Here is a 14,031-nt window from a genome sequence, read left to right as displayed (position 1 = left end):
GAGATCATAATATCTGAGGTTCATCTTTAATCACTGAACATTTGAATAAGAAACAGAACAAAAGTCAGTTTAGAAAAAGAATATTGCAAATGTTAAACCATTTCTAATTCAAGTTGACAAAGAAAAAATAACAGATTTTTTAAAATAAATTCTCTGGTTGGAGCCAATTAAATTACCAGCCTAACTAGTTCTAGCTAGCACATTCCTCAAACCCTGTAAGCTGACCTCTTCTGCAGCCCTACTCAGAATCTAAAGGACACAGCCATCATTTTCAAAATAAACCTCAAGATACTTTTTGGCTTTTACTTTAGGTGCCCCATAATTTTTTGCCTTGACACCAAGACATATTCCACATTTTGTTGTTTGTGATTGTTTTGTTTATTTCCAATTGTTTACTTTGGTGTTTTGACTTTTGCTACACTTTTTTGACATTCTATTTATTTAGTTTAGTTTTTTTTATGCGTGCATTAAACGTGTTATAGAAATAAAACTGAATGGGGTTAAAATGAGACAGTTGAGCCAAATGACACAGAAAAACATCTTTTGATTAGATCTTTACAAAAGTTGCCAGCAATAAACAAGGTCTCATCTTGTCGTCTGCCATTCTTTCTTCTGTGACTGCAAGTTGTTGTGTCAGATCTTGGACCGCCCTCCCTCACTTATCTGCACTCAACCCCTCCTAATCTTATTGGCATGGAGTGCTGCAAGTGCTACAGCTCAGAGGATGTTTTTATATGTGTTATATTACTGACTGGCCTCACAAGCCAAAGAAGACAAGTTTTGCTTATGTCTTGATCTTAAAAGACTAGAAGCAACAGAATTCTCAAAAGAGGTCAAAATCCAGGCAGGCAGAATATATTTTGGCAGAAAATAAAATGTAATATATATCATATGCTTGTTTTAAAAATGTCATCTGTTTATTAAAGTACTTTTTTTCTATTTCCATGCCCTCGTCACAATCCCGGGTCAATAATTTGTTTTATTCATTCTGTAGGATTATGAAATACTTATGTTCACTTTTTGAGAACCTCTGAGTTTTGTAACTTAAATTTCTAGTTTTTGGTTCTTGGTTGCATTCATATATCTTCTCTTTTTCGTGTCTCGTCTCTGTGTTCTGTCTTCAGCGTCTCCTTTTGACGTCTGTTTTGTTCTTTGGTTTTCTCCATCTATCATGTCTCCATGTCTGATTATCCCCCAGTCCCAGCGTCAGCCTCACCTGAGTCTCTATGCGTTGCTGCCTGCTTTATTTTGTTAGTCCCCTATCGTGTTTGTGTATGTTCACTTTTGCTTCCCATGTGTCATTAGTCAGATTTAGTTCACCTCTGTTCACTTGTGTGTTCCATCTCCTGATTTCCTTATGTGTACATTTAAGCTCTAAGTTTTCTTCTGTTTGTTGTGGTGATCTCCTCTCATATTGTGTGTACTCCTGTTTGTGGGTCTGCCAAGACTAGTTTTTTAGTCATTCTGTTCCAGCTCTGCTGTGCCTTTGTTTGTTAAGTCTGCCAGCTAATAAAGTGGAGATTTCAGTTAAGTCATTGACTTAAGAGTCATTGCTTAACTGCTTAAGTTGTGTGGCGTATATACTCTGGAAAAGATGGACGTGGTCACCTTTGGTTTTTTGGACTGATCTAAAGCATGATTAGCAAGGTGTATATATATACTGTACAGGTATAAATGCACACAGACTGGTTAACCAATATCAGGTAAAACGCAACACTAGATTTTCACTCACCATAACTAGAGTATGGGCTTCCTGGAAGAGTTGTTAGTAAAAAAAACAAAGACAGGACAAATTGCAGCTGAGATTTCCAGTTCAGTGATCCAAATTAGTTGAGATGAGGCCTCGGTGAATTATTTTTTAAATTCCCCTCATGTACAGTTGTATTAAAGAGAAAGTATTGCCTACTTTTGAGGATGTTTTTGGCTCATACAGCACTTTGAAAACAGGGTTAGCCTAAGTAGATGATCTACAGGTTTTCATATTATCACACAGCATAGTCACCATTTACAATTTTACTCCACAAAATGTCCTCATGCTCGTGGTTTCCCACAGATCTCAGTCACTGGACCGATCTTGTTCAGTTTCTGTCTGGCGCCCCTTGCCCATGTAAAGTGTTCTAGCACTGTTATCCATTTACTGCCAGTTGTATAACTTAGCCAGTCTGGAAGAAAATCTGGGTTCACAGCATTTCTGCCTCACGCTATTTCTTATGTACCTGAACTCAAATAATGTTCAAGTCCTTGTTCTTGGTCCTGATCATATTTCTAACGGTGCTGCTCAGTAAGTAACTGATCCGAAGCAATCGGAGTTTTACATCTTTGATTAACATCTCAGTTTTAACCAGCATTTCACAAGTGCCTTTTGACTCGATATAACATTGCCATGCTCCTCTGTAGCTGAACACATTAAAATCTATCATTTCCTCATATTATTACAACTTGTTATGCATATATCTTAGTGATGTATATGTTTGGCACTTAATCCACTCTTTGGTCACTGTTTTGAAGCACCTTTTAACTCTGCCTTAGAAAACGTTAGGGACATAAAGGTTATTATTATTAAATTATTAAATGTTTGGCCTCAGAGGTTGTCACTTCCATAAAAAACCAGCGGTGTGGCTTTGGCATAAAACAACTCAATTACAATTCATGACTCAGCATAAATTACATCTTTGTTTACTGGAATAAAGGAAGATGTCAACCAGAGCAACAGAGTGGCTGAATAATGTTTTTGTAATAAGTTTTGAGCAGCAAAATAGTTCAATGGCACAGATGAAGAAGACATGTAAGGTTTTAGTAACACGGGCAGCACTTGTTGGCTCATTTTGTTTATAGTTTTAATCTTTGCTCAGGTAAAAAATATATATATGCAGATTATAACCAGCTTTAAGCAGCTTTCCAGCAATTCCATTCTGCACGAAGCACCACATATGACAATATGACAGCATTAAATATAGAGAGGAGTGGCTGCATGTTTCACCCCCATTTGCTAGTGATTGTGTATAATCTGCTTATGAAAAAAAGATCCCCAAGGGAGACGCAAGAGAGACTTCCCAGAAGCAATAACTCACATCAGTGTTGCCATCTGAGTCACTGGGGGAAAATGTGCAATAAAACAGCGAAAGGTTGGAAGGCTGAACAATAACAACAATAACAAAAACAGCATATGAGAACAGGACTTTCACAGAAAGTCTGTTTTCGAAGAGTGCACCGATTGCTGCGTGGTTAGAGGGCATGCATATCTCTGAGCTTTAGCGGGGATATTTGGGGAAACGTGGGCAATTTGGCAAATCGACAAAGCATTCTCAGGAGCACAAATTATTTACTCCGCGGCTGTTTTTCCACTGCTGCTGCTGATGTCGTGAATTTTAAAATCCCAATCATATTTGTGACGTAAAACTGTAACGCCCCATAACAACGTCCACAGACATTTGACTTCAACTTCCAGGGGATTAAAAGACAACACGATCTGATTTTTTGTGCTCATATTCCCTCTTGGGAAACCAGACAAAAGTGTTACAAAAGTCTACACAAGCACGTAGAAGCAAGCAGGACGTCTGTGCAACACCTTCACTTTAATTCCCCCCCGAGTCGGGTTTTATCTACAGTCCCGAGAGGAGAGTGATGCCTCAAACTGAAAGCTGGAAAATAATGAAAATTTGCAGCATAATATGAACACGAGGAAGCTTTGCTCGATCCATCTTTACAGAGATGGATTTAATGAATTCTTCTGTATCTTCATTATTAGTGCAGCCTATTGCGGCATTTAATACTTCTCCAAAGGATTTAAATGAACGGATTTATTTTTGTGGAAATGCCACGACCAGGATTACTACAGCTTGGATGTTATGCTGGTGCTTTTACATTATACATGAATCTGTTGTAAGATAAAAGGATCAACCCTCCATTGTGAGTTTGTAGAAACTGTTATAAAGCCAGAAACAGAGAAGTCAGTTGTTGCAGCTGCTCTCGTTAAAGTAGTAACTGGTTTTTCCCCCCTGCGTGCTATAAAAAGTCTGGTTTCTGTGAACTCTAACTGTGCTCTCTTTTAAAACAAGTTCCACTGAGTATTCATGAGGGGCCAGTGCAGATCTCTGCTGTGTGGGCGCTTCGGCTCTATATACTCTTACCATCACCATCAGACCATGAGAAGCCATACAAATTTAAAATGTAATCACCACCGCAAGCAATCTAGCATGCCAGCAGCAGCTGGAGCATGTTGATCGACTGCAATGATCCCTGGAGTACTGAGGTTATGACGCTGCAAAATCTGATTGTCAGGGCCAGCACGATGATGATGATGATGATGATGATGGTAGTTGTAATGCTGCTGAGTATGCGGACAATGAAGGATGCTGATTGGCAGGTGTTTGCCTTCTTCAATGTGCGGGCATGCTCAGTCGCCTAGTTATTACTTGCCATAGGCCATGCCATGTCTGATTGTCTGTCGCCCACGTCTGCACTATATTTCTCCCTTTTATGTTGTCTCTAATCCGATGCAGATCTGAATCCCGCCTCTGATTTATGAGTGAAAGCTGCTCCCCACGGTGCTGCAGGAGGGGGACTTTGACAAGAGAATCATACTGGCTTTTTGTCCTTTCCATAATTAGAGAGTACATCCAATTCACCCCGTTCATTACCCTTGGGCCCAGTGACAAATGATGAGCAGGCGTGTTTTAATGCAGGCACACTGCCCCATTTGGGGTGAATGAGCAACAGTGCATACAAGAGCGGGAGAGATGGGAGATGCATTCACAAGGTACTTATCATATCACACTAAAAATAGGGAATTCTTATTTTCATCCAACATCCCACTGAGATAATAGCTGCATGTTTGACCAGGAGAATAAAGACACAGGGAGGATTTAAAGGACTACATGAATCGCTTTGAATGTTTTTTCACATTTGCTATAAATAACATGCATTCTGTCGTGACTTTAAAAGACTCTCCTTGCTAGATCTGAGCAGAACCTTCAAAAATGCTGTGATGGGGATTCAGCTGATCTTGGATGATGTGACTTGTTATACTGCTGAACTGCATTATGCTGTTGGTGGGTGTTTTTGTTTTCAATGCATTTTTTCCCACACCGTTTTTATTCTACAGAATAAAAAAGGTGTGGGAAAAATGCATGTAATAATATGTATAAGCATGTGCTAAATAATTGGATTGTTGAATCAACATTATTATTATTATCCTTAAAGAATATTTTCATCTTCTTTTTAACTATTATATCCCTTTTGCTTTGGGATTATGTGTAGTTCTCTTTAAAAACTGAGGTAACTGGACAAGTGGAGGACAAAAGAAGAAGTAGCAGGCCCAAAAAACAATTTACAGTGGAAGAACAGTATCTGAAAGTCACGTCCATCAAAATATAAATAAATAAAAATCAATAAATCTCTGACAGACCTGACCTGACCTGAGAGATGACTCTGGAACCTTCAGTTGATCCATCTACTGTTCGCTGAAGCCTCATCAGAAATGGTCTCCGTGGAAGGCCGGCTGTCAGGCGGCCATTCATAAGGAAAGGAAACAAGCTGAGGTATGCCAAAGTATACAAGGACTGATAACTCCAAATTTTTTGTTTCAAATCCTGGTCAGAGGATTTCAAAAGAGAGATACTACTGTTGGGGTGCCTGAGTCATTGACCCAGAGTTTTGAGTTTTCATTATTATTGTACTTTGATTTTTGCCTTTATTTATCATTTCTAGTCTTTTGGTTTCTTTGTCAGAGTTGCGCTTCTGGGTTCTGTTCTGTGTTCCATAGTGTTCCCCCGACTACGGGCGCATTTTTCATGGGACTCGTTTAGCTCTCCAGCCACCTGCCTCGCCTGGTCCAGTCCGGTCCACGTCCGGTACCTCAACATCGCCAGCCACCTTCCAGGCTGCTGACTGGACTTCATTGGCGTTGTGGACGGCCTCCTAAACTGGATCGCTGTCGTTGCTTTTCGCGCGGCCGGCGCTGTACAGTGCAGCGAGGAATGCCCAGACCTCTACATTGGAGAGACCAAACAGCCACTTCACAAGTGCATGGCACAACATAGAAGAGCCACCTCCACGGGACAAGACTCAGCAGTCCATCTGCATCTAAAAGATAAAGGTCACTCTTTCGAAGATGCCAACGTTCACATTTTGGACAGAGAGGACAGATGGTTTGAAAGAGGAGTGAAAGAAGCCATCTATGTCCACTGTGAGCGACCATCTTTGAACAGAGACGGTGGTTTACGACACCAACTGTCTGCCATCTATAATCCAGTTTTGAGTTCCCTTGGCTCATGTGATTAGGTAGAGGATCATCAGGGGTCCTTTGTCCCTCTTTGGGGGGAAACTCTCACTGGCTTTAAATCTGGGACTCTCCACCTTTTGACCTTAGAACTGAAGAAGCTTCTCGGATGAGAGGTGAAACGTCTTCAAGCAACTCAAAGAAGTCCAGACGCTTTTCTTTCTAAGCTCCTTAGACTATGATGACCTGGATGACTGAGAATCTTCACAGACAACAAGAAAGCTACTCTAAGAGAGTTCAGGTTGTTTTGAAGAAGACAAGTGGTCAGACCAAATATGGACTTTCGAATTTGTCGGACAAACGTTGTTTTTGCCTCATACACTAGTTTTGTATGTTTGCATACGTTTAAGTAAATCGCTGCACCTATTTCTGATTTTCCTCACTATATATAGATATAGATAGATAGATCTATCTTTACATGATAGGTGGCTCAAGACTCCCCCCCCCCCCCAATACTGTAAGGGAGAATTCCAATACTGTAGGTCCCATGTGTACAGAAGAGCCAACTGCAGCTTCTCTCTGCATTAAGTTGCATTTCTTGCAGCTCATAATTTTGGGATTTTTCCAATTGCACCATTTTAATTTTGTGTCACTGCTCTTGGTCCCATATTCCAGGTGGCCAAATGAAAGCCAATAATCTAAATCTGAACTTTGAATAAAACTGCATTGTAATTACACATGTTACCCCCTCAGCTCTGTCTTTCAGATACACAATATTCAGTATCACTCCTGGTTACACTCACTTACCTGCCAATAACAGCAAAACTGAAATTATTTTATTTAGTCCATCAAACTCTACAATGCTTTATTCTAAAACACTTGGTGCTTCATCCACATGTGTCCAAACTGCAGAAATCCTTCTGTTTTCATGGTTTTATTGAAGTCAGCAATGTCTTTGAAAACCATTGCTAAGTTAAAGCCAGTTTAAAGCCAGTTTAAAAGCCCTCGATGGATCAGTTGCACAATATATCACAGATCATTTAACTCCATATTTTGCCTCCAGGTCACAGAGGTCACCCTGCCAAAGACTTCTCTCAGTGGCCCCCCTTCTTGCCGAAAAGCTAAAGGCAAACTGGCTCTGCTGTTATTGCCCCCAGGCTCTGGAACAGTCTGCCATTCAATGTAAAAACCTGACAACTGACATACCCTTCCCCCCCCCACTTGCTGTTAGTCAAGTCTGTGTCTCGTGATTTTCAATGTGAGCATTTTATTAGTTTTTCCCCCCTAAATGTTTAGAAAAAAAAATCCATTTATGTATGCTCTTATTTTTAATTCCTTTTTCAGGTTTATCCAAGTATTTCTCTTATTTGGTTACATTTTTATAATGATTTTCTTTGTTTGGTTTACAGTTTTATTATGTTGGCATGAGTTTTACGTTTTGACACCAGGTTTTCAGAAACCTCAGTGTGTGTGAGGGTTGTTTTTTTTGGTTTTTTTAAATGTGCTATATGCTGTAAATACAATTGACTTGAAGTTTGGAGGGAACATATTTACTAATTATGGAACCCAGCCATTGTTAAAAGGATTTAGGTCTACTAATTATGTTTATGGTTATATGTAAAATTGCTTTTCATACTGTGGCACAATATTTAAAAAAGTCCCTCAGAAATGGTTACCAGTCATGTGAAGCACACCTTATATCATAACCAATGTGCAGGCTGGACTCAAGTCATTTTAAGTGAGTTTATTTACGGTGAACTATTTACAAGCTCTTGAGGCGAGTCAAATCCAGTTAGTCAAGGTGTGAGCTCTCTCTCTCACTCTCACTGAGTTAGTTCTTATCAGAACAAGTGTTGTGCTTCTTTTTCTCTTATATTTATTCCTTTTTGTTGTCATAGCCTCCCTACACATCCTCGGTGCAGCTCAACCAACTGCCAGGAGTTCAGTCACAGATTTACAGACGCTGGCTGATGTTGCTGACAACTACTAGCCTCAAGCAGAAGTGAAGGGTGGGCGAGAGAGGAACAACACTGTCACAAGTTTTGTGACTCCTATAACTGTTATTATTATTTTTTTCATATGCAGACTTTGACATGTAAATCGGAAAGCTACTACAAGTAAATGACCGAAACGTTGCCAAAAACCTGATCAGCTGAAACTTAAACAGTTTGACCCCTTTCATTTTTGCATGAATGGGGGTCTAGCTCTTTCTGTAACAAACACTTTGTTAACATGATAATGATAGCTGACAGGCCATTAGGAGGGAAATTAATGAATTATATTACCAGATGGGCCAAAAAATGAAGCCCATTCATGATGGCATGCAGGTAAATTAGAAAAGAGATTTCCAGGACTGAATTTAATTAAATAACGTCAATCATTAGGGCCATTCAAATGAAAATAAAGACCAAATAATACTTAATCCTACCCCTTTACCCAGTAAACTGCTGTCATTACATGACAATCTGTTCACTTTGTGTGTATTTACAGTTGGTGTAGCTAGGCCAGGACATCGTCCACTGGGGGATTGTTTGTTTTCCATATTTGTTGACTGTGGAAACATCAAGAATAGGGTGATGGGTGTCCTTTGCTCTGAGCTAGCCTTTAATTAAATTGCTCCCTCAGGCATGATGGAAGAGGGAATCTAGTTTCAGGGGTGACTGGGCCACGGATGAAGACCTGGTGCTTTGTACAGGTCTGGCTTTGTTGTGTGCCTCTATTGGAGGGGAGACGAGCAGACAAGCACTCACAGTATAACTTCACCAACAATTAAAGCAACGTCCTGGTGATGAATCAGGAGATATTTTTACTCTTTTATCCTCGCAAGGAAATTTGTTTTGTTGTTAGGTAAAGAACTTATGTAATCGATCTGTGTCTGTGTGTGTGTCTGTGTGTGCCAACATCCAACTAATGAGTGAAAGTAAAAAGGCAATGAATCTTAAATAAATGACAGAGGCACACAGTGCGTAAAAGTTACCAACACTTTGCAGAGGTTCAAACCTCTCCTAGCATCAACATCAGCTGTGTGCTGGGAGCTTCGTGGCATGCGTTTCCATGGCTGAGAAGCATCTGGAGCTATAATGTTTAGGTTGCTCAGTACTGTTTTTCATATCTTCTGCTTTCTGCTCATCCTTTTAGGGCTAGTCAGAGCAAATCATTTGCTTCCATCTCAATTTATCCCTAGCCTCCTGTTTTGTTACACTAATAGTCTGCATGTCCTCCTCTACTATATCCACAAACCTTCTCTGTGGTCTTCCTGTTTGTTTTTTAGTATTTACATATGCATTGTACTCCACAATTTCATCTCAAGACGTAGCTTCTGGATTTGCGAACAGACATATAAACTACAGATACAATTTTGCGATTCCTATGTTGTAGCTATATTGTGATTGCATTGTCAAATGTTATAATATTAGACTATGTACATGCCTCTTATAGACATGCCGATGTCTATAAGAGATGAATTGTGTTGGTATTTGTATCTCAGTAAAATTGGACATATCAATTGTAAGGTTTCCTTTTAAAAAAATTCTTCTTTCTGTCACAATGGCAATAAAGTTTCACAAAGTCGACCCACGTTCAGATAAGAACTGAAACAGAAGAGGGGATAGCACTCTGGAAACTCAGGAAGCTGGACTGTATGAGGGCGATAGGGTAGCCAGGTGTCCCACTTTTATATTAACTTTGTTCAAGTTTCACATGTTGAGACACGTGTTATGACAATTTCCCATATTTTGATTTCTCAAAACATGAGTTTCACATTGAAATGTGGCTCTGAAAGATTTGTTATAACAGAGATGAATTCCTGATCAAACTAAAGCATGATTGGTAGACATAAAAGCAGCTAAAGCAGCTAATGATTTGGAAAGTTGTCACAATTTATTTTAAATGAAACATAAAAGTGTGTCCAAGGACTTTTGCATAAGACCACTAAAACAAACTTTACTGTTCCTTTTCTACTTATTGCATTAACTTAGTGAGGACATGAGGGAAATTGCCTTCAAATAAAGCACATTTATCCTTCATATGATGAATACCTGATGTTTAAGATTAGCTCTCAGCATTAGTATTGTGTTCCACACAAACATACAGACAGGGAGACTAACCAAGCACACGTGAACCCAGGTAACATATTTAACAAGTGCGTTTGTGTGTGTGTGTGTGTGTGTGTGTGTGTGTGGGGGGGGGGGGGGAACAAAGGAGGTTAGTGAAAGCCACCCAAGAAAATAACCTTCAAAATATAACAGAAATAAATTGAAAGCGAGACAAAGAATGAAGTTCCAGAGAAAACAGGACACGGGAGGAGCTGAAGAATGAAATAATGATGAGGAAAATAATATTTGTTAAAGCTATGGATTTTGTATTATTCTATATCTCTTACCAAATGAGTTTTGCATTTATGTATTGTCTATTTTAAGCATACAAATTTGGGCTATTAATGCTTGACAACAATTCCTTTTATGTAAAGGTAAAAGTCTTAATATGAAACAAACTGTGTTGGGAAAGTACACAGGCCCTAACTTGTGATGTAAAGGCTTGGAAACCTTTCTTATCATCACCCACAATGATTGTTCCTTTTCTGTTCTATGGATTTTTTTTTTTCTGTTTTGCTGCTTGGGCAGCTTTTATTTTATATATAAAAAAAAAAAGCCTCTTGCAACTACTTTTATTGCATATTTCAGCTCTAGTGCACAATGAATTTTAACCCAATTCAGCTAAAGAACAGCAGTTTTCCCCTCTCTGTTACACCAAATCTCGGTGTAATGCAACCCTTCTGAAAACGTTGCTGCCCTCACTGCCATTAATGTGTCCATCCACCTTCCAGCTAATGGAAATTTACATTTGGTGCACCTAAGTGCCTTTTTCAAAGTGCCACTCTAATGTGCCATTTTCAGCCCCCTCCATTTGAATCTTTATTGAAAGTTGTGCTGAAATTCCAAGAAAATTCATGGTTAGGAGGAAGATTACAGTTTGTGTCCAAGATAATTTCGACACTCAGCGACTCTCTCGCCATCCTAATTTCCCTGTGGACATAGCAACCTACTGGAGTGACTGGAGGCCAGAATCCCATAAATGAAGGCGTCTTTTCTCCATTCTAGTTCCACTCCCTGGTAATAACTGGCTGAGATACAGGCCAGGAGTCTATCTCCCTCTTTGGCTGGTTTGGCTGAATGAGTAATGGCTAATTAACTGTCTGAATATGATTGTTTATCTGACTTTATGATCTGACTGTGTGCCAGTTTGTCTGCCTCTCTGCCTGAGTGTCGTCTATGAGTCTGTCTGCAGTCAGGCCAGTCCACTCCTGACAATAGTGCAAATGTACCAGATGCTCTGCTGTAAGGTCTGTGCCTCAGTGCTGGCATTGTGCCACCGCTCCTGCTTCACTAGGCTAATGTAAATGCACTGTCTCATCATCTGGGCCCATAGGGAGGCACACTTGTCTGCCCCGACATGCTCGCTCTCGTGGGGGGAAGCAAGTGGGCCAGATGCTAGCGAATGACAAGGGAGCCATTGGAGGTCAGGAGTGAAGGACTGCAAAACATCGAGGCTGAAATCATTTATAATGCTGTCAGTGAGTGCAAAAGCCATGGCAGTGCCCCCTTTTAAATGGCTGTTACTCTTTAACAAATATAACAGTGCTAAATATGTCACTTGAGCCTTTGCACTTTGGTAACTAACGGGCAAAAAGAGCTTTTTAGTGTAGTTTGTTTTTCATGACACACGCCCTGTCATATCAGACTGAGTGGAGCTTTCCTCATGGCAAATTTCATCCTCTGGACTTATTCAACTACGGGTAATATAATAATGGCACTGTAAATACTTAGGTTAGGACTGTTATATATCCAGACTTTCCTCTGTAAAGTCCTCAAGGGTGCACTTGCTCAAATTATAATTCTTTTTTCTCACTTACACTTCTAGAAATCACTAATTAGTGGAAATCAAGGTAACTATGCAGAAAAAGCTAAAGGCACACGTTGGCAGCAATTTGTCTAGATTTTGAGGTGAAGTAGCAGGAGATGGCATATGTGCAGTTTGAGCTTAGATTCTACGGTTCAGTGTTTCCTTTACATCATTATGACAAGTTTCATTTTGTAGCCGGTTCCCTCTGTGCCTGGTGGGTTTTCTCTCGGTACTGCAGATGTCTCCCAGAGTTCAAGCTCAAATATACACCAAAATAACAGGTAACATTCAATTCTGCATCCTTTTAAAAATGTTTTTTTGTACTGTTCCATTAACGTACACAGAAATTGTGACCAGAGGTTCAGGAATGGTCTCTGTGAGGTACAAACCATGGGGGTATAAATAAGAGTGTTTTAGAGAAGTGCGCCCCAGTGACAAGCTATTGTACCTGTAGTGGAGTCTGGTTTGAATCAGAGAGATTTGGAGACTTCTGCTTCCACTGTGATGCAAATCTAACTGTAATTTCATACATATATATTTACTTTTCCAACACAAAAAACTATAATGCAACATGACACAAAGCTTGCAGCTTGCGACAAAGCCAAACAACCTAACAGTGGTTAATTTTAATAAAATATGTTACAGGAGCAACATAGTTTACCTTCAAATAAATAATGAGATAGAACTAAATTTTAAAGACAAATGCCAATCGTCATTTAACCTTAAAATCTACACCCTAAAAAAACAAAAAAACAACAGCAGTTTTGTGATCAAGTTACCAAAACCAACAGTTTTAAAAGGACCAAGTCCTTTAAATGCTAAAAACTTATAAAGTGGAAGTAATATTACGAAACAATGCACAATGCAAACTGCTGTTTTCCATTTTCAGACTGCAAGTGTTTACGACCATGATTACAACCATGAAACTTGCAATAATGGGTTCAGTGGCAACTCTGGAGCAGCAGAAACAAGTTTGACCTTTGAAGTGGATGTGGTGAACTCGCTAGCAGCAGCTGCTCATTTACTTGTTGAGTTTTTGGCCACCTGGTGAAGATCTAATATCCGCGCTCATTTAGCTCTGGTTTTGGGTTCTGCCAACACCTGTGGAAAATATCTGTCTCTTCCACGGCTAAATTTTCTGTGTTCATCGTTGAGTTGCTATCTGTGTCTCTCTGCTGTTTGTTGCTTTGCCGGTACACCGAGTGAAGTTTTATTTTTGCAGAATTAAGCTGCCTGTTGTGGAAAAACCACAATGAGAACACGTATTAAAAAAAACCACAATTTAAAAAGCTATGACACATTTGAAACCTTCCCTAAATCTAACCAACTTTTTCTTTTTTAATGCCAAACCCAATTTAACTGCAGGGCTGACACATTATAAACCTAATTTATTTTCCCAAATATAATTTGTAACCACTTCAGAAATCTCTGTGTAGTAAATTATTGAATAATTTTTGGTCTACCAGATTAAAGAAAGATGTCAGAGTGCTCTGTAACTACTATGTAAGTGCAGGGAATTTAACATTTAATTTCACCTATTTAGAAAATCAAGCTGCTGATGGCGTTATGGTGTGGGAGATATTTTCTTGGCACGTGTTCAGCCCCTTAGTACCAAATGAGCTTTGTTTAAACACCACAGCCTTGCTGAGTATTGTCGCTAGCCATGTCCTTTGTGAGCACAGTGTACCCATGATCTGACTGCTGCTTCCAGCAGGATAACACACCATGTCACAAAGCTCAAATCATCTCAAAAGAATTTCTTGAACATGACAATGAATTCATTGTATTCAAATGGTCTCCACAGTCACCAGATCTGAAGCAACTGTGTATATATATATAAGTCATGTAGTCCCTGTAGAGCTGCAGTCAAAGAATGACCTATTTACCTCTCCTATACATGTAGCTCTCCA

The sequence above is a fragment of the Maylandia zebra genome, linkage group LG18 (assembly GCF_041146795.1).
Source record: "Maylandia zebra isolate NMK-2024a linkage group LG18, Mzebra_GT3a, whole genome shotgun sequence".
Taxonomy (NCBI): Eukaryota; Metazoa; Chordata; class Actinopteri; order Cichliformes; family Cichlidae; genus Maylandia; species Maylandia zebra.
The sequence above is the reverse complement of the archived record's forward strand: the minus strand, read 5'-3'. Positions refer to the sequence as shown.